We start from the raw sequence: 23296 nt of genomic DNA on the forward strand, positions 1-23296 counted from the left end.
AATAACAGTAGGAGCATAGGCAACAGTTGCAGTGACACAGTAGGTCAATGTACAGTGTCCCTGTGTCCAGACCACTGCCTACTGTACACTTGGCTAGACACACACCCAGAGGGCACCAACACCGGTGAGCCATTGCATGTCCCAGTACACGTAGTCTGTGTATTGCCATCACAGGGCAGTCAGAATAACATGTTGTATGAGAGATATATTGTATCAGGTGATGTGTCATGTGTGCGTATGTTGAGTTGCAGAGCTGTTCACCCATCCGCACCATCTCAGTGCATGATGCCTTGTGTAACATGATGTGCGGAACTGCAATGTGATCCACAACAGCGTCATCCATGACTGGTGCATTGTGAATGGTGTAACCCATGGGTCTGCGGGATATACACTGCTGCTGTCGTTTGCCATGCTGGGGGGCCACCAGTGGTGCCTACAGTGGTCATACAGACATACTGCATACATTGTTCTGCAGGGATGTCCATTGTTGTAGATGATGTGGTATTACGTGAAGGTAGGTGTGTGTTGTGAATGTTACCCATCCAGACGTGACCGTCAGGTGCAGTCATGGTTGTCGACAGCATCACACCCATCCACAGCTGTCAGCACCCTGTCCCCAGAATGGGTAACAGTAGCCCTCATACTGTGTGACCAATGTGCAGATGGCGGCACACCTACTACTGGCTGGCTAATAGTGTCATCTAGGAAGGCTATATGATGGCTGGAATACGCTGCTCTAATGTATAATTACGGTATCACATTGAATTACAGTGATTCACATATAGTAAGCCATGGCTGCTGGCAAGTAAACCGTGGACAACAATGACTGTGTGACAGACCCAACCAATGTGGAGCCATGATGAACATGCACCCGTTAGAACACCAACTGAGGTATGTTGCACGTAATGATGTACAACTGACAGCTATGGGCACAGCATGGATGCAGAAGCACATCCCCCACAGGCAGTACCGCTCCATGTTGGTAGGGGGGCATTACACGACTACATGTGACAGTTGCAGTATTGCCACATGTACGGCATATCCATCATATAGGGGCAGCACTGGTACGTGACTGTCGGACATGCCCGTACATACGACCATGTCCCACAGGATATGTGTTACGTGTGTACAACACCTGTCGTCCCTTCATCAAGCTGTGACGTGTATGGCTGACAGTGTACCTGTGTGACATGTTGTGCAATGGGTGCAAAGGTACGCAGTAGCGCATTACATGCCCACATGTCCTGCACAGGTGCATAGCCTGAACATACACTACAAATAGGGTGTTGGACAATAGCAACCCACAAGAGGTGATGGGTACGGGTGGAAATGCACTATCACCTTTCCGGGTAAGGTGTGCATGTCCATGACACATTAGCACCCGAGATGTTAGCAGTACAGCTGTACAGGGTGGCATGCATATTTGATTACAAATACCCTTGCGTGTACCACCACTGGCCTGTTGACAGACAGACACCAACAGAATGTACAGCATTGACATGTGCACAGCACACCACTGCTGGCTACAGTAGAACAGGGTTACTGTGTTATGTGCACAGAACAGCAGCGCCAGCCACGGTCGAACACGGTATGCGTTGAACCCCACCGTCATTGTAGCACATGCCACAGACAGACGTGTTATGCATCTGTGTATGTATGGCTGTGAACAGCCCTGGCCTAGCAGTATAGCTGTGTTAGTGTTGTGAATAACATACTGAATGGGCTGTGTGTGTGAGGTGTGCGTCATACGTGTATGGTCTGATGGATGATACCAGCAGTGCCCCCGCTATGTTAACATCCCCGTCCACATAAATGAATACCTAGGCTGTGCTCAACACCATGGTCACTGTGGGAGGGATGGTGCTGTGTGGTGCACCCGCCGACATGGTGGTGACAGCAGGCACTGGATGTAGACATATGTGGTACCCATGTCAGGCCGGGGTACCATCCATGTGCACGGGATACCACCATGCGGGCACATACAGCACTGTGTTGAACAATAGCACAGCATATAGCACCTGTCAGGGGTAATGTGTATGCATCGATGTGCAATGCCAGCATGCACCATACACACCCCCACCAAGCAGCATGCTGCCTACCTTGCAGAAGTCCATTGTCCACACCATGGTGATGGACATGCGACATGTCCAAATACCCATAGAAATGACATATGGAATGGACAGCCACCCTCCCAATACTGGTATCCCACAGGCAGGACACATACCTATGCCATGTATGTGATATACCCTGCCATACTATGCAGCCCTGTCCAGCAAGGCCGCACGTGCCAGCACAGTCATACATGGTGCGATGGCCACATGGCACCTGCACTATCAACTGACCAGATCAGTAATGTGGCACTGATGCATCCTGTGGTGTCACAGGTGCTGTGTGTCAGCATGTACAACGTGTGCACGCACATGCTATGTATGACCATCCCTGCTAATGTCATATGATTAGACATTGTCCCATGTGTATCACATGTGCCATACAGGCGAGCCGTGGCAGGTTGTCCAAGACCCGTACAGTGCTGGGTAGATGTATATGGCACAGCACATGCATGTACAGGTGTCCATGTGTATGTGTGCAGTGCCACCACTGACGTCCATAACGGCTGCATCTGTGATGCTATGTGACATATACACAGCATCAAGGTGAACAGTGGAACTGTGCACACATCAGGCCACGTGCTGATTGGTATGAACACAGGTGCAGGCAGGTGCACATGTCCACAGCAGGATACCATCTACATGGGGTATGTACAGTGTGATGAGCTGACACAGAGATATGATATGATACCCACTGCATAACGGTGTGGCAGGTGTGACAGTAACACGTCAGCTGTGTCAGTGTCATGATGCGTCTCAGAGATTACTGTGCAGATGTCGTACATGTCATAGCAATGTATGTTCAGCGGTATGCCAGTACATCAGTGTGAATGTCACCTGTCACCATCATTATGTCTTACAGATAATGCCTCGTTCATGACTGCCAGCCTTCAGCCACCAGGAGGATGAAGTAATTATACCGTTGCTCCATGACAACTATGACCTGCTATTCAGCCATGTTCCACAGCAAGCGCAGCAGTGGGATGACCTGTGGCAGGATATGCGCAGGAGGGTGAATGACGTGGGTGGCAAAACCGCACCTACCAGCAGATACGCCGACACTGCACGGACCTCATACGGCACACGAAACAGCGTGCCTCCGCAATCGCCAGAGAACAAGGTGGAACAGGTGGTGGGCCACCAACCCAGCCCCCACTCACACACACGGAGGAGCTCCTGGCCAGTCTGGGGACACCCAGGGAACAGCACGCAGAAACACTAGCCACCATCGTGGAGGTGGGTGTCTCCCAACCAATGAGCCTGGAGCAGCCTGGTAAGTCAGTCTTGCATATGAGTATGATATCCACTGTAGGTGTAGGTGTCACTGTACATCTTGTAAGGTAACAACACATGCCAGGTATATGGGCACACAAGCCGCATACTACAGTATGCTATGTTGTGTTTGCAGACGTGTGCATACCACATGCTATCACACAGGTACATGATGTGACATGCACAGTGCGAACTGTGGCTGTCATACAGTCATGGATAATGTTTCTACTGTTGTGTCGCCCCTATACAGGTACCTCTGGCGTGTCGCACAGACATGGGTCTGTCACAGGTGAGACTGTTAGTAACAGGCATGTTACAGTGTAGAGTTATTCGCCATGTGGCCAGGTATAACATGCACACCTGGGTTTTGTTCCAGTCACGGTATACAGGTTGCACCACCAGACACACACATGCCACCTGTGTGCAGTAGATACAACCGTTAGCATACACCGGCATGAAACCACAGTACCTGTCAGTGTGATATGTGTGGTCAGCTATGCATACAACTGTGGAGGTGTTCTACAATGGATGCATATGTAGTATGCATTGGAACACCATTCGTGGTACGCGCACAGTACCGCACAGTGAGCAGTGATCTGTGCAGCACACACGTGTCACCAATGTGACATATGCTCCTGCATTGTGTGTGCACGTTGTGACACACCTCCCAACATGTCTCACACCTGTGGTGTTCTGTCTGCAATATTGTCACACCATCACATGACAACACCTGACATAGCAAACATCCACACTGTTGTCTGCATAGCCCTCTGGATTGTGACACCTCCGACATGTATGGGTGTATGTCACACGGGACACCACAGGAATGGGTACACGATGCCCATCACACACAATTGTCCAAGACCCAGTCACACATGGCCATGGGTGATAGCCACAGGCATGTTGCCACACAGTACGTCTGATGTGGATAGACACCGTTGCACATCGTCCACACATAGTGTGATCATAGCCATAGTGGACCACCCGTACATTTGATGTGGTACACCAGACAACCGGAATGCCTGTCTGCAGCCACCGGAGGTGCCACCGATGTCTACCATATACATGCTGTGGAACAGCATGACTGTGTTGCAGTCATGGCAATGCAATGTGTCCATGTTATGAATCGCACAGCAACATACATGCGTCCTGTTGCCATACAGTGGCACAGTGCCTGTACTCCCCACTGTATAGCTATGTACACGGCTCACACTAACCACACCTGCACATACATATTTGCTAAACATGCATTCTATCTGTAGGCTGTACACACAACACTGCACTGTGAAGCCCGTTATGAAGCGGTGCATGTGGCGGGACACCATTGTCACACATGTCCACATGTTACCGCACATGTCGGCGGATCACATGTCAAGGTGACGTCGGCCATGTGTACTGTTAACCTCTCTGTGGCCAAATGGTGTATCACGGTGATGCATGCAAACTACCATGGTTGTGTGTACTGCATGCCTACTGATATGACACCTGCTTGATGTAGTGTGCACCCCAGGGCAGTATGCATACTAACACTATTAATCTCTGGGCTGCATTCCCTGTGCTGTAGTGAGGGAATGCTGCATGCCATCTGCAATATCACATGCATGGTGTGTCTGCGTGTGTGTGTGTCTGCGTGTGTGTGTCTGTGTGTCTGCGTGTGTGTCTGCGTGTGTGTGTGTGTCTGCGCGTGTGTGTGTGTCTGCGTGTGTGTGTGTCTGCTTTTGTGTGTGTTTGTGTCTGCATGTGTGTGTGTCTGTGTGTGTGTTTGTGTCTGCGTGTGTCTGTGTGTGTGTGTCTGCGTGTGTGTGTGTCTAAGTGTGTGTGTGTCTGCGTGTGTGTCTGCGTATGTGTGTGTCTGCGTGTGTGTGTCTGTGTGTGTCTGCGTGTGAGTGTGCGTGTGTGTAATGTACCTTACACTATGTCTTTGTATTCACAGGTGGTGTAGGTGCTTTCCCCTCCTGCGGTCCATCTGATGTTAGTGTCCCCACAGATACTAGCGGTGATGACCATATGCATGAGGTACAGGCAGGGTTGTCAGGGGCAGAAGCTGCGCCATTGGTTACCATCCCACCTATGTCCCCCCCATCCCTGCACATGGTTCTGATGCCGACACATACCACATCACCGTTGCCCATAGAGGAAGGACAGTCAGCATCTGTTGGCATTGAGCAGGAATGTGTGGTGGCTACAGAAGGTGCGCCTACACACCATGTTGCCAGTGTAATGACTGGTGATGTGCCACACAGGCATGTGGCCGGTGCTGCTCGTAGGAGGACCTCTGGCAGACATGCACCTGCTGTACAGGGTGCAGCAGCTGGTATCACCAGACGCATGTTCCAGACTGTAATGGCGGCACAGGCATGTGCAGAATGGCAGAACCAAGAAGGGCAGAGGCTGCAGAGGGCTGCAATCCGTTCCCTAAATGACAACATCCAGTCACTGGCGAATGCTCAACAGCAGATTGCTAATGTACTGGATAGGCGATTAGGTGAAATGGTTGGTATCCTCGACCGAGGCATGGCAATCCGCGAGTGTGAGCTATCTGTGCTGGAACACCTGGTAGGGGTGAGGCGTAGGACACGTGGGCATAGGCAAGCAACACCACCTAGTGTAGGTCGACGTGTGTGTGCCACCTCTCATGCCCACCCACACAGTTCCGGTAGCAGCAACAGTGCAGCTGGTGCTACACCGTCCACACCAGGACACAGCAGGCCACTTGGACATGGCCCTGGCCGGTCCCAGCGTGGACACGTTTCCAGCGGACATGTGTCATCGGACAGTAGCCACTCTATACCTCCACCCGGTAGTGCCCGTGCGACCCCAGGCAGGCACGGGTCACGTGGCCGCAGACGGACACAGTGAGCCATACAACCTGCACTGTACAGTCTGGGGCTGCCAATGATACCCCATGTAGGCATCACATATGGCTGAACTGTGTAAACACATACCCACACATGGCAGACACAACTGTAGGGCTCCACCACATCCACATGCATTCTGCACATTCATGCCCAGTAAACTCACCGGCCTTTACACACACGCATGATGTCATCCATTGGTGCAGCCTATGCCCCTGGCAGACATATCACCCTGTGCATATGATGAAGCCTCTGCCGCATCCCTGTCATCCACACCATCGGTGCAGGGTTATGCAAATATATTCTGATGCACAGGGTGGACAAGATAGTGAGAGGTGTATGTGATACCTGTGTATGCATAGCGTGTGATGTGTATGTTGCAGTGGTTGTGTATGACAACTGACTGGTGCGTATGTGATGTGGGATGTGTACTGTCAACATGCAGCAGACATACCATGTAGTGCAGCTGCAGCATGCATTGAGCTGTGTACATGGTATGTGTGATGGTTACATGTGTAGCACCATGTTGGTTCTGATAACCTGAATCCCTCCCATGGTGTACTCGCATGTGCCTACAGGGAGCACTGTTATCAGTCCCCCACATGTAGCTGTGGATTACCCACAGGCACAGCTGGCAATATCAGCACACCACATGTACCCGCAACCTGCCTAGACACCTACATAGGTTCATAGGTGCATAGGTACATACTAGGCTATCTGCCCTAGGGCATTTACAAGCCTAGCCAGAGTGTGTGTGGCTTTCACCACCCCTTAGGATGAGGATACTATACCCATTAGTTTGCTATGTCTCTGCCCAGCAGTGACACAGAGATGTTTCCCGGGGTATACCTACGATCTTCCATCCACTTGTCGAGCTATCTCTTGGACAGAGTCAGTGAGGGGCTCTGCCTCACAAGGACTGGGATTCTGTTACACAGTGTAGGGAGTCTCTGGGTGATGAACCTGTCCCTCCAGCACGTCCTATTCATACCCGTGTTGAGGTTTGTGTCTCTTGCTCCCATGGCACTGGTTTATTTGGATCTTATGAGGTGGACCATGTCCATTAATTCCAGGTTGGACATGGCCTTGTATGTCAGGCACAGATAACCTCGGAGCAGACGGTATGCGACTGTATAGTGCCGGAGTTTCTTCAGTCGGGCAGCGTGTGACATATGTTTGAGCACCGTCATCCTTTTGGTGGGGAACGTTTGGGGTCCTTCCAACTGCTGCAGCTGTTGGGTTAGGTACATTCCGAATGGGGCGTTGTACTCAATCATTGGTCTGATAAGTGAAGAGTACAGGGGTACAATGACCTCCCCTGATCTGGATGTGAATCCCTTCATGATCAGGTGGGCAATGTAGAAAGTCTTTATAACCACATTGGCAATGTGAGTGTCAAAAGAGAGGTTACTGACAGGTTGGGTCCCCAGGTCCCTGATAACATCTTCCGTGTTTAGTGGATTACCACCTATGTGGTAATTAGGGGTTACCTTGTTCTTCCCAAAGGGTATGACTATACCTTTCATGGCATGTAGCTTAAGGCCATGGCTCTGGTACCAGTTATCCATTCCTATGAGACCTCTGGTGGATGTCTGTGTCTGCTGGGGTGTCGATTATGGTGCCCAGTTTGCAGTCATCTGCATACTTTGTCAGCCACAATCCCCCTATGTTTGCCTGCACGTCTGAAAAATAAATGCCAAACAGGAGGGGGCCCAGGACGGAGCCCTGTGGGACACCGCTCATGACTGGCTTGGAGTCTGACGTGGCACCAGGAACTCTAACCCTGTGTGTACTGTCCTTGATCCGGTTTGCAACCCATCTTGTGACATATGGGTCTACATCTATGCTGGTGGGCTTTGCTATGATGCCCGCATGGGGTACTGTGTCGAACGCTTTTGCTAGGTCACGGTAGGCTGTGTGAACTGCCTTACCCTCATCAATGGCCTTAGTGACACTTCTGAAAAGGTCGACCAGGTTCAAGAGGCAGGATCTGCCCTTGACAAAGCCGACTTGGGTGTGATCCAGTGTATGTAGGTCCCCACTGTCACCATTTATGAGCCCCATTATGATCCCCTCCATAGCTTTGCAGACAGGGCTCATCAAGCATATAGGGCAGTAATGTCCACGGTCCGTAGTAGCACCGCCTTTGTGGAGTGGGACCACAGTTGCCGTACGCCATTCTTTGGGTACGTATCCTGTAGTAAGGCTAAGACTAAACAGCAGCATTATGTGCGGGTGTAGGTCCTCATTGAGGTCATGTAGCACACAGCCGGGGACACCGTCCAGTCCCAATGATGCTGTGTTATCCGCCGTAGAGAGCAGCCCTCACCTGGGCATCTGAGATGTTTGGGAGGCTAGACTCTGGTGGGATAGATGTCTCTCCTCTTGGGGGGAGGGAGGGGAGATGTATGCACGGAACCTGTCTGCCAGTATGTTGGCAATGTCTGTGGGTAGAGTGAACATTGTACCATTCCCGACTGATTCCGGGCATAACTGTGAGCTTCCACCCATGTTTCCACCATAGCTATGGAAGGCCATATGGTTGTGTTTTGTGTCTTTCGCGAGCCCTCTCCCACAGGTGGCCTTGGACGATTGTATGGGTGATCGTACTTTACTGCTAGTATTGATCAGAGATGCCTCCCCTGTCAGGGATTTCGCTCTGTCATGTAGCATTTTGAGAAGTTCCTCACCGTGGTCTCCTTTGCTGGGGTTGGGGGCGGGATGTGGATCACCAGTGAGATTAATGTATGGTCTGATCTCACCGATGAGGGATATACATCCGGAGTGGAGCATGTCATCCCCATGTGTGATGATCAGATCTAGTATAGTTCCTCCCCTTGTGGGTATGGTGACTAGTTGTTCCATAGCATTTCAGTGTATGACCTCCAGGAACCTTTGGGCTAGGGTGTTGGATCTTGGCTAATGTTCCCGGTCTATGTTTGGGTGGCTGATGTCACCCAATATGATGGTGTTTGGAGACACATTCATACTCTCCAGTGTCTTCAGGAAGGCTGTGTGGGTATCCTGAGTTTGAGAGGGTGGTCTGTAGCATGCTACAGACTGTAGGGCAGTTCTACTTATGGTTAATTGCACCTGGATGGTCTCCGCTGCTACATGCGTTGCCACTAACCTGGGGGTGTTGGTATCCTTTATGCATTTGGAGACTCCCCCTCCTTTTGTGGTTCTGTCCGGATTTGGGGCCGGAACGCGTGATATGAGGTATGACCTGATAGTGCTGGGGTTCTCTCAGGGGCCTTGAACCAGGTTTCAGTCACAGCACAGACACCGCTGTTCTCCATACTGAGGAGGGCTTTGAGGGCGTGCAGCTTGAGGTTTAGACATCTGGCATTGAGCGGTATTACCCTTAGGTCTTTCCAGGTTTGTTTTCTAGGGTGGTAGGTTTATCATTTGGGCCTTGCCTGAAAAAGGCACTATGGGGGTGGCAGGAGCCTTTGCCAATATCTGGAGGCCCAGGGGTGACAGGCGGAAGCCGTCCCCAGCGAAGCAGCGTGGCTTGTCAAGCACATCATCCCAGGCAAATAGACATTGGACCCCCTTAGACTGACACCGGTAATTAAGCCAATTCTTGAAGATGATCATTCTGACTCTGTAATGTGGCATCAGTCTTGGGGAGGGTAGGATACTGCTCAGGGTCAGGGTCATACCGGCCTGGGCTACATAGTCTGAGGGCCCGTCTATGTCTCTTTTCATGTAGTCCAGGGAGGTATGTCCCAGGTCGTTCACACCGGCATGGACAATGACTGCATCATACGTGTACATGCTGCGGAGTGACCTGAGTGCCTGTGTTATGTGGCGGATTCTAGCACCCGACAGGCAGCCTACTGTGATCATTTCCTTGTTCAGTCTGGTGGGTGGGACATCAGTGTGTCTGACTATGGCATCACCTATAACAAGTGTGTCTGGCATTGTGTGTGGCCTTCAGGGCTGTGACTGTTTAGCACACTGACCTTGAGAACTATGTGTTGCATGTCCTATGTCTTCAGGAGGCAGTTGCTTCGGTGTCTGCTTTGGAGGCCTCTGTAGTTTTGGTATATGTTTGAACAGTGCCTCCGAGTATGTCTTTGTGTGTTTATGTGTTTGTTTTGCGGTTGCGATAGTTCTATGTGACACTGGGTTTGTGGTGTGCGTGGTGCCCTCCCCCCCGTGTGGCCTTGCTGGTCCTGAGTTGAGAGAGCTCAGCCTCCAGATCGGATATATATTCGCATCTCTCACATGTATTTTTGTTTTGTGGGGGAAGGTGCGGGTTGTCTGTGTACATAAGGCAATTGTAACATTGCCACAGGATGCCCAGATTCACCAGCTGAACAGGAGAGGATGCTAGCAATTGACCCTTCGACATGCTAGCAAACGTGGAAGCGTTTGCTGTGTAACTGGGTCAGAAGGGACTTATAAGGAAATGGGTACTCAAGGGGATTCTAGGCTAATGTAGTACTTTGTTTAGTATATATGTACTTTACCTATATAAGAATGCTTTAGGGGCAAGTGCTGAGCTTTTGTGATAGAGAATAGACGGTTTAGATTGCAAGTAGAGGAGGTCTTAGTGAAAACATGAAGAGCAGAATGTGTGACGCCAGACGTTGTTTACCGTTGTGTACACAGTACATGACACACATGTCCACACATATACTGCACCTGACACCTGTGGTCGGTGCCACAGGCTACAGTGGACAGAGACATCACATACATGGCAGGACACAGTACAGGTATGGTGACATTGTGCAGGTGTCATACACAGAGTGCTGCCCACTGACCTCAGGTGTCACCTGTCAGCTGTGGTGCACACTGTGCAGCAGTAGGACGCTGTACCAGTACAGGAATATGGCCGCAATCGCGGGGTGTACACCACTATGGTGCACACCCCATAGTGTGCAGATGGGGACATCTGCCTGTGTGGTCAGCACCCTCACAATACAATGCACCCACACGCCATGTCACAGGGGGCGGACGTGCACAGGTGGCCAGTATGGCTCACACCTATGGCATCGACAGGGTTGTGCAATGCAGCACCAGTACGGGATGGTCACCCTGTGTGGTTAGTGTCTGTTCACAACAGTATATCTGCATACACCCTCACACCAGGCAGCAGACATACAAACATGTTGACACACACACATGGTGGTGACCACACATGTATACACGGAGAGACGACATGTTGCATGTACTGCACCATCCACATCCATGCACCCCACACTGAGGTATGTACAGATCTCTACTATAGTGTACAGGGATGTGTGGCATGTGGGACATAGTCCCCCCAATATGTGGCATACATGGGCACACATTCCTGCACACATGTCGGTGCTGGGAATGCCACACCCGCAGGCGTGCAGCGGTATGTCGTGCATTATGCGTACCAACACTGTATCCAGCAGATGTGCCGATATATGCACGTGGGAGGTGGTAAGTGTTGCAGTAGCCATGTGACATACAGTCTATGACACCTGACCAATGGGTATGCATTATGGCAGCACTGTCATGTAACAGCGACATAGCATACTGTATGCACATGGCCGGGTAGGATGGTGTGTGACACACCTGTGAGCCACCACCTGCACACATGCATGTGGACAGGTGTTTAAACATATGATGTACACACATACCGCCATACGTGCTGTTACTATGCCACCATATAACGGCCCCCCTGATGGGTACGCATGTGGTAGGGGGTTGCAACTATGTTATGGACATCAGCCACTGCTCATGCATGGCTGCACCATGCACAGTGCACGTGTCACATGTGTCCCCTGTTGCCATGTGTGTATGCATTGCTACGTTTTGACATGTGTGTTGACATACATAGACCATGGACTGTGGTATGGCATCACAGCTGTCACAGGTGAACAATACAAGGGTATGTGTCCCAGTCAACCCCGCTACACCATGTAGTGGGAGCATACCACAGACATGTGCCCACCTTCCATTCATGTGTGTAGCGCCGCGTACGCCAGTGTTATGCATGTGGTACATCACAGGCTTCATATGTGTCCTGTGTGCAGTCCATGCACACAGCCAGACAATCACATGTATGACATATCCGTATGTTGGTCCACTCTGGTACAGCAGCAGTCGTGTCATAGCTGTGTCAGGGCCGTGGTATGTGTGGAGCCGACCTGCCTATGTATACTGATATGGGCGGACTACATCACACATGTGGGATCATTGTTAGTACATGTGTACTCTGCACGACTGGTGTACACCGCTATACAGACCTGTGGACACATGTCACATGCTGTTGTTGGACCGTGAGGCATACTGCTGCACCGATGACATGGCGCTGGCATGGCAGCTACAGTGTTCACTGCAGTGTGCACATGTTTGACCTGCACCCGTGATGCCTGTGATGTCATTTGTGTGTGTATGGTTAACTGCATGTGTGACCACCCTGTGCGTGTGGACGGGTTTACCTGACCGTGACCTGTGGTGTGTACACTCCGTCCACATGCCAGACGGCGCGTAGCACATGCTAAGTGTGTGAGCATTCCCAGTTTGCTGTTGTGTAGGTGGACACACACGTCGTTCCACACTCTGCCCTTTCATGATTCAACCCCATGTGTATGCATGTCTGCACTCTGCAAATGCTAAGTGTGTGAGCATGCCCAGTAAGCAGTTGTGTAGATGGACACACAGTACAGTGCACACCGTGCCCGCCTGTGATTATACCCCGTGTGCATGTATGTTCACCCTTTGCAACCGCCAAGTGTGTGAGCATGCCCGGTTTGCTGTTGTGTAGGTGGACACACACGTCGTTCCACACTCTGCCCTTTCATGATTCAACCCCATGTGTATGCATGTCTGCACTCTGCAAATGTTAAGTGTGTGAGCATGCCCAGTAAGCAGTTGTGTAGATGGACACACAGTACAGTGCACACTGCGCCCTTCTGGGAGTATACCCTGTGTGCATGTATGTGTCCCCTTTGCGACCGCTAGGTGTGTGGCCATGCCCAGTACGCCATGCGTGGAGACACAGTACAGTCGGCACCGACATCTGATACTAGGCCTGTAGCCTTGGCCAATGACATCCTACATAGCCATGGTGGCCGTCCAGGCAAGTTATATGTAGTTGCTATGCCACAATGGCTGCCTACATCATGCACGCCAGTTGCTCTCTAATAGGGTGTACTGTCTGTGGTGCATCCCGTATCCATGTCGTGATGTAGTGCTCCGTAGTTAGTTAGTATCCCTGGGGCAGCACTGCCGTTACTGTACGCCCACCTTGGGATAGTAACATGCTGTGTGACTGCGCACTCTGTCGTCTTTCCCTATCAGCTGCCTTGCCTCTGCAGATGACATCACCCACCTAAAAGTATGCCTCTGACAGTGCTGTGCTCAGTAATCTCGGTAGCTCATTCTATAAATGCATCATGCTGTAGTGTGTTCATGTAGGTAGGCATAGGTTCGACTCCCGCCCCTTCCCTGTGTGTGTGTGTGTGTGTTTCCAGCTGCCCCTGGAGATAGTAATGGTTTTAGACGCTTCACGACACATACCTTGGCTACCAGCATCTATTCCTTTACGGATGATGTCAGCCACCTAGAAGTATGCCTCTGATAGTGCTGTGCTCAGTAATCTTGGTAGCGCGTTCTGTAAATGCATCATGCTGTAGTGTGTTCATGTAGGTAGGTGTAGGTTAGACTCCTGGCCCTTCCCCATGTGTGTGTGTGTGTGTGTGTGTGTGTGTGTGTGTGTGTGTGTGTGTTTCCAGCTGCCCCTGGAGATAGTAATGCTTTTAGACGCTTCACGACACATACCTTGGCTACCAGCGTCTATTCCTTTACGGATGATATCACCCACCTAGAAGTATGCCTCTGACAGTGCTATGCTCAGTAATCTCAGTAGCGCGTTCTGTAAATGCATCATGCTGTATTGTGTTCATGTAGGTAGGCGTAAGTTCGACTCCTGGCCCTTCCCTGTGTGTGTGTGTGTGTGTGTGTGTGTGTGTGTGTGTGTGTGTGTGTGTGTGTGTGTGTGTGTGTTTCCAGCTGCCCCTGGAGATAGTAATGCTTTTAGACGCTTCACAACACATACCTTGGCTACCAGTGTCTATTCCTTTATGGATGGTGTCAGCCACCTAGAAGTATGCCTCTGACAGTGCTGTGCTCAGTAATCTCGGTAGCGTGTTCTGTAAATGCACCATGCTGTAGTGTGTTCATGTAGGTAGGCGTAGGTTCGACTCCCGGCCCTTTCCCATGTGTGTGTGTGTGTGTGTGTGTGTGTGTGTGTGTGTGTGTGTTTCCAGCTGCCCCTGGAGATAGTAATGCTTTTAGACGCTTCACGACACATACCTTGGCTACCAGCGTCTATTCCTTTATGGATGATGTCACCCGCCTAGAAGTATGCCTCTGACAGTGCTATGCTCAGTAATCTCGGTAGCGCATTCTGTAAATGCATCATGCTGTAGTGTGTTCTAGTAGGTAGGCGTAAGTTCGACTCCTGGTCCTTCCCCGTGTGTGTGTGTGTGTGTGTGTGTGTGTGTGTTTCCAGCTGCCCCTGGAGATAGTAATGCTTTTAGACGCTTCACGACACATACCTTGGCTACCAGCGTCTATTCCTTTACGGATGATGTCACTCACCTAGAAGTATGCCTCTGACAGTGCTGTGCTCAGTAATCTCGGTAACGCGTTCTGTAACTGCATCATGCTGTATTGTGTTCATGTAGGTAGGTGTAGGTTCGACTCCCGGACATTCCCCGTGTGTGTGTGTGTGTGTGGTGTGTGTGTTTCCAGCTGCCCCTGGAGATAGTAATGCTTTTAGATGCTTCACGACACATACCTTGGCTATCAGCGTCTATTCCTTTACGGATGATGTCACCCACTTAGAAGTATGCCTCTGACAGTGCTGTGTTCAGTAATCTCGGTAGCGCGTTCTGAAAATGTATTAAGCTGTATTGTGTTCATGTAAGTAGGCGTAGGTTCGACTCCCGGCCCTTCCCCGTGTGGTCTGTGTGTGTGTGTTTCCAGCTGCCCTTGGAGATAGTAATGCTTTTAGATGCTTCACAACACATACCTTGGCTACCAGCGTCTATTCCTTTATGGATGGTGTCAGCCGCCTAGAAGTATGCCTCTGACAGTGCTGTGCTCAGTAATCTCGGTAGTGCGTTCTGTAAATGCATCATGCTGTAGTGTGTTCATGTAGGTAGGTGTAGGTTCGACTCCCGGCCCTTCCCCATGTGTGTGTGTGTGTGTGTGTGTGTGTGTGTGTGTGTGTGTGTGTGTTTCCAGCTGCCCCTGGAGATAGTAATGCTTTTAGATGCTTCACGACACATACCTTGGCTACCAGCGTCTATTCCTTTATGGATGATGTCAGCCACCTAGAAGTATGCCTCTGACAGTGCTGTGCTCAGTAATCTCGGTAGCTCATTCTGTAAATGCATCATGCTGTATTGTGTTCATGTAGGTAGGCATAGGTTCGACTCCCGGCCCTTCCCCGTGTGTGTGTGTGTGTGTGTGTGTTTCCAGCTGCCCTTGGAGATAGTAATGCTTTTAGACGCTTCACAACACATACATTTGCTATCGGCGTCTATTCCTTTGTGGATGATATCACCCACCCAGACGTATGCCTCTGACAGTGCTGTGTTCAGTGCTCCGAGTAGCGCGTTCCGTACCTGTGTCATTCTGTCATGCAGTTGGGTAGGTAGGGGTAAGGTCAATTCCCATGCCTGCCAGCTGTGTGTGTGTGTGTGTGTGTGTGTGTGTGTGTGTGTGTGTGTGTGTGTGTGTGTGTGTGTGTGTGTGTGTGTGTGTGTGTGTGTGTGTGTGTGTGTGTGTGTCTATGCTCCCGGCCGCATGGGTTCGTAGGTTATGGTTTTAGACACTCTGCAGCACACATGTCCTGCTGACATCTCTGTGTTTGCGGATGTTGGGACGCAGCTAGTGGACTGCCTGTGTGCCTGCTGTGGTTAGCGACCTCCGTAGCATGTTCTCCACGTGCGTCCTGCTGTGGTGTGATAGGGTAGTGATGTGTAGGTTCCACTACCAGCCTTGACACATGTGTCTGTCTGTATCTCTCTCGATGTATATATACATACATATGTTATGCCCATAGCGCTGCTCTGGCATGGACAGCTGTCTGTCCCATGTATCGCATATTTGCATGGCTGACACATAGACATGTGGTACGATGCATATCCAAACATTGTCCATGCAAAGTCCATGTTCCGGGAGGTGTTGCACGCCCTAGAGACATCTGCTGTATATCTTGGCAGACAGCTATCCTTGCTGTACTGTCACTGTACTCGTACACGCCATGAACCTTGTGTATCATTGCCTGTTTATGGTGTGTGTATGTCTATCTCAGCTGTGTGCATGGTCGTGTGTATGTCCCACTATATTCGTCTGTGCAGGTGTCGCCACTATGGGTAATACATGTAGACAGCTGTTTCATGTGCATTCCAGCACATACCTGCGGACAGTACTACCCCTCCTACAGCAGCACATTCCATCGTCTTGCAGTGGATACTAGTGTTTCCACACACATGTATCTGTGTCCGTTCATAACACTCCACCTCAGGGTGCGTATATCTGGACACGGCCTTATGTGATAATGGGACACTCGGGGCCAGTCATGTCATGTTGCTCTTAGAAACATTGATAGTGGGCACAGTGATATGTTTTGCATGCGTATGGCATTTCTGTCTGCTTTGGTGTCTTCCTCGCATGTTTGTCGCTGTTTCCTGTCGTCAGTTATCATGAGAGCGCTGGACTGGTACTGTTGCGTGGAACACAGCGAACATATGAGGCGGACTTCCACACAGTCTGCGTACATCTGTGCAGTTGCACGGTATGTGTCTAATACAACATATCTACTGTCTGACTACAATACACACACAGTGTGTGGCGGAACGACAGGCCACATGACATTACTTTGTATTTGCACGGCACACCCTCGCAGACAGTTGTATTCCTCACACAGGTCTACATCTGCTTATCCACACTACCTGTTCTTTCCTGTACCATATGTGTGCGTCGTATTTGCGCTTCCCGTCAGTGGCGGGGCTCACGTACGACTATGGAGGCCTTGTAATTGTTATGTTGACACTTCATGGCACCCTGGGGGACACTTCACCTTTGTGTCTGATTACCTTCCACATTGACCTTCGCGGGGCATACGTTGTTGTTCACAATTACCGGGGAAGGACATTTACATGTGTGCACATTTGTCATGCTGTCTTTCTTCCCGCCTGTCCGCCTAGTATCACCAGTTCAGTACATGTATTCTGGACAGGTAGCTCCCTCATACCCTGACCTGTTGTCATTATGTGTACACGCCCTGACGTTCGGTCATTGCCCTTGTTACATTTCGCATAGTGCTGTGCCTTCCTAGTTGATAGCTGCCTAGGCATTCCGGACTGTGCAGTGGGTTATAGGGGGCGCTATATCCATTGCACGATTAGTGACACTCATAACATCTGTATTCATGGCTATGCCAGCAAACCTCTCAAGTGTACCTCGTTATGGGGGACGTACCTCATTTGGGGTCTTAGAAGGGTCATGCTCCTCGGAATTCCTCACAGTTCCACACTGACAGGAGCTGTTACACATTCAGTGTTAGGACTGTTTTAGGTGTAATCCATGGTAAATTGACATTACTCATATTAATTCATTAATGGATCGTCTTTATAGGTGCAAACAGCATATTTTAACCATCCTATGACCCTCCTAGTTGAGGGTGTTAGTAAGTCATTAGTATGTGTTCCACATTTGCCCATTTGTTCCACATTATGACGGCGAGTGTTCCTCATTTTGGTGATGGAAGGTTGAGAGCTATGTACGCCAGTATTCGCACAACGGTCTAACCTTGTATGGGGTATTTCTGATGTAGTCCCTATCTGTATTTCCTGTGCTATGCCTTACTGCAGCTGTGTTATTCTCTATATTTCCTGTTCTATGCCTTACTGCAGCTGTGTTATTCCGACAGATTTCCAGTTATGGGTGCCATCTTGGTCGTATGCATGTCCATCCATGGGAATCGCCTACAGGACACTGATATAGGGCTGTACATATTTCACACCTGTTTTCCGCATTATCCGGTGGATGCTTTGCACCAATAGTGGGGATTAAGGCATGTGCTATACCCACATCCCTTCCACGGGGCGGGCCAACGGATTCTCTGCCAAACAACACCTAGGCCCATTTCTGCATACCCAGGTTCCCATGGCTGCAACCCTCGACGGTACACATTACACATGCTTAATGTGTGCGGTACTGGGATGTGGACGCACTTCTATGGACTCGCCACTCTGGGGATATCTGTTCATATGTCCTGCATTTCATGGACACTTGTGTCATCAACCTTGAACACGCTTTTAGTGCATATGTATAGCTGTTCCGTAGTTGCGGCTGTCACTTCTTTTGCATCAATCGCAGCAGGGGTTGCGATTGGAGCAATTTTTGGAGTCCTACAATGGACACCAGTGTGCATCTGTAAAGTGTAGAACTTGCTGGACTGTCACCATCTGGCCAGTGGTTTTGACTGCTGCTGTATGTTCCCCGTTCGTGGATGTCTGTTTGACTACCCATATTATGTATTACTTGGCATATCTATATCCATGTGTCATATATACGGGACGTAGGACTGTTGTGTGTACATATATACATGTGAACCCCTCGTTTCATACCTTGCTTTGTTACTGTCTATGGATTACCTGTGTACACACATCTATTACCATACCATACCTTTCCACTGTACAGGTTCTGGCAGAGTGTATGGCTGGTTGGCCCTTTATCTTGCTGTGTGTTACATTGACCTGTGTCTATCTGGCAATTCGCTGGCATGTCATGTGAGACTTACTTGATTCTATAGAGACTTGATTCCATAATTATGACGTGCTTCCACTGACCATATATTTCTTTGTCGTCTGGAATCTTTATGTAACCAGTCCTTTTTGGACACTTTCTATTGTTGTTCATTTTTGGTTACATATATGACTACTTTGGTATGTTGTGCTATTATTGTGTGTGGAGCACTGGACATATATCCAGCTAGCCTAGCCCGGTCAACAAGTGTGAACCACCATAAGACTTACATAAACGTATGGTGGCACCTTACTAACACACCCGTTATTCTATCCACATTCTATGTTTGTCTTATCACATATCATGTGTTTCTCACTATTTGTACTGGTACTTTGCATGGCATAGTCCGGTTCCATACTTTCAGAGGCTGACAGTTTTGAGACATGTATGACTAACGTGGAGGACACAGCATTAACTTTCCCTGCTGTGAGCGGATCACACACGCACAGGCGCACTTGCATTTCCTAATTGTGGGTTACGCGCAGGCACACATGCATATCTGTATTCTGGGTTACATATGTTTACTGAGTCTATGTGGTTACGTGGTCTGTATTAGTTGTGACTGTTCCAGTAACATATCTCTGATCTGGTTAACGGACGTGTGCGGAACACACTTTCACCTTTACACATGTGACTGTCTTTGCGGCACAGACGCATTACTTACACGTTCAAATTTATATGTTCTATAGTCGTAATTCAAACGGGACTGCATTCACGTTGTCCGGTTGCTGTGACCACTACACGTTTGCTGTTCTGTCTCATTTATATGCATACCCATGGTACATAGCTACATTAACATATCCCCCCCGCACTCACGTACGTCACAGGCATCCATTCTCCTGCTGGGAAAAGTGCGGTACTACATGTTACACATTCCCTATTCCCTACTGCTCTTGACCCAGGATGCATAAGGTGTGACCGCAGGGATATTCAGATCACGGGGGCTTATAGCCCCAATGCATACAGGCCTTTGATTGTCATTGTGTTCCTGTGGTGCTCTGGGTTTGGTCTTGTCCGCCTAGTGTATGGGACTGCCCTGACCGTGTATGAATGTCAGACGAGACACATGGGAATGGTTTGTTCACCTCTATTATACCATAACCCCCCCCATTATACCTAACCGTGCATGCTGATCGGCCGGCATGCCCGTTGCAGATCGGGTTATAGTAATGGCACACGGTCCGATTGCCCGGACCTATTTCCATTAGTATACCTCGGTATTTATAACCTGTCTCGTTATGTTACTTGGGTTTAACATAGCGTGACAGCTTTAACTGAGCCACGGACATGTCCGTTGCTTACTTTGGGGCAGTCCCGCTCTGCTACACACATGTAACATAGCGGGACAGGTTGTACAACACAGCAACGGGGACATCAGGCTCTCCGTTGCTGTTTTGTATTGATTTGCTATGTTGACTTTGTTTCACATAGCGAGACAGTGTCGACATTAGCAACGGACATCTCGCGCAGTATGTCCGCACCGCTGCAGGTGCCAGACATCTGCTGATGGGCAGCAGACAGGCATTATGCTGTGCCATTATGTCTGGGGATTTATAGTTTATTTCCCTAGGTGATATGGCATAATAGCAATAACCCACGTCTGGGTGTGGGTACTGCTGTATTTACCCACGGTTGCCTTTGTGGTCCTCGGCACGCCTCGACCGCACCACGTCTACCATGGGTATATCCAGCATTACCCACATCCAGGCGTGGGTTATTGCTATGGTATTTATTCCGTGTGTACAGACACGAGTGTTTGGACAACCAATAGCTTCTGCTATTGGCATACAATGCTGTGGGTGGTGCCGGTTATCATACATATGCCATGTTCTGCGTTTGTCCCATTCACACTTGTCTATCCCCTGTCCTCATTCATACGTGCATATTTATGTGGCACATGACTGAACTATGTATTACCTGCAGGTATGCTGTGTACAGTGCACATATGTCATGGTTGGTTACAGTGTATCTGTGTACCTACCTCTGTGATACTGGGGACTACCACACATCCTTCGCAGCATTACATGCGTATGTCCATACTATTATTCGGTGGCCTGTGGGGGGTTGTCGGAGCACCGGTTATGTGTGTCCCTATTTGTGCACACATCATGTTGGTCTTTGTCCAGCCTTCATTGCTATCATGGGTTGGACGGTGGTGTTGGTGTGTGTTTGGGTTGTGTTTCTACTGCCGATACGTCAGTGGGGGGTGGGGTTGGCATGTGTTCCTCTTTGCAGGGGGCCCCATTCTGCACATTTGAGTCCTGCGTCGACACTTGACACATGCCGTATGTCCTGTGATATTGCCACAGTCGTGTATGTCTTCCTGCATTACTACTGCGTGTTACTGGCATTTTGTATCTGGTACGCATGACTATTATGTTGGATAGCTTAAGCTATTCCCATGCTATGACATAACCATTCATCCGGGCATATACATGTTATTCTATCCTTTGCATTGGCCGTGGGTGTTTTGCCATACGGCACCACAAATATCTACGAGTGATGTCCCACCTTGACATTCTGTGCATGTGGCAACCCTGCTGGGGTGACCTGCTTGGTGGACGGCTGTTCCGCCCTGTGTATTGTGTTTGACATGTTTGCATAGCTAATCATCGGTACAGTGGCTGCACAAACTGCTTTGTCCAGATGTGTACAGTTATGGACACCGTGGTGTGTGTACACCTATGGGGTTTCGACAGGTCCGTAACCACACGCGGGATGTACACATTCTGCCGACACATTCACATGCAGCCATTTGGATATCAGTACCTGGGGTGGGATGTTGACATGTGGGGTACATATTTGCACGTGTGTCACTGCCTAGGACAATACTTCCTACTACATTTGGGGTATACCCGCTGTGTGTAGGTGTGCAGCTGCGCAAGGCTGCTAGCTGGATTGGGTGGACAGTCGTACATGGGTGCAGGTTACATGCTATGACGGGGCTGTTGTGTATTACATTTCCATGCATGGGTTCTGCTTCTGGATATTCCGCTTCGGCATACGCCATCCTATGTGTATGTGACGGTTACGTTGCTGTGTCTAGCACATGTTACTATACACATGTTTGTCTGTGTTTAGGATATCTGGTTTCTTTCTGGTTGTTATATGGCCACAACTGCCCAGTTGTGTACTCTCACTACCACTGTGGGACTGCTGGTGACCATGCCCATGGGGCTACTCGTGTGTAGGTGCGGCACGCTGACATGATGCAGTACACCTCCACTGGGTATGCCTGCTGACAGTGCATTGCATGACGGACACGGTATTCCAGGTATCCTTTGTTCCGTGGACGGGAACATTTTGTACTTCATGGATATATGGTTGGTTCTCCATTTTGTGTGGATGGGTACTATGTTGCATGCTCTGCATACGTTTCATTATCCACGGTCACTGGTTGGTGCGGTTACTATTGGGGGCAGCATGTGGCAGTCAGCACTTTAGGTTGCTCATCGCCTGCCGGCTTGGCCACGACTACGGGCGCATCCTACTTGGGCTCGCGCACGTGCCCTATGCATGTGGTTGTGGTTGCGGCGCACACTCATTACTATGCATGTGGCGCTGCTATGCCAGTTATACACTGCACAGCCGGCACAAGCCTTACGCCGGCCTTGCGCCGAGCTTCATGAATCCGGGGGAGTGTTTTACATGTATGTTATCACATAACATTCCACATTTATATTCTACACTGTTACATTGTACGTCAGGCACTATCCATCATGAATGGTTAACATGCAAATACATAAATTCAAAGCTGCAGGGGTAACTTACCGATGTAAGTTATTGCACTCATACCATGCATCAAAACAAGATAGTTACATGCATTAATCTTGCATCAACATGAGTTGAGGTCACCTAAATCTGTCCATATGGTCATCAGCACTGTCAGTATCACATCTTTCCATCAGTAACGACTGGTGATGTGTGCATCGATTTAACTGCCACATTTATCAAGTGTCTTTTGCAATGTTTTTAGAAATATTGAAGTACAACCAATTATCTGATCAGGAGCTATAGTCAAATATGCAAAGGCATGTTAAGCTATATATAACGAAAATTTCAGAAACAATGCATTTCTGAGGCTAACAGCTACAACTTGAAAGAAATGAAGGCTATCAAGTGCATTTGTAAGTTAGTACTAGACATAAAAAGCACACTTGCTCTGAGAATGGCAAATTAGCTGGCATGTAATGCTGCAAAGTAACTCCTGTGACAAGGTCTGCACTACATACAATCAAATTAACTGGAAAT

This window comes from Protopterus annectens, chromosome 1.part0 (assembly GCF_019279795.1).
Source record: "Protopterus annectens isolate FY-2018-M chromosome 1.part0, PAN1.0, whole genome shotgun sequence".
Taxonomy (NCBI): domain Eukaryota; kingdom Metazoa; phylum Chordata; order Ceratodontiformes; family Protopteridae; genus Protopterus; species Protopterus annectens.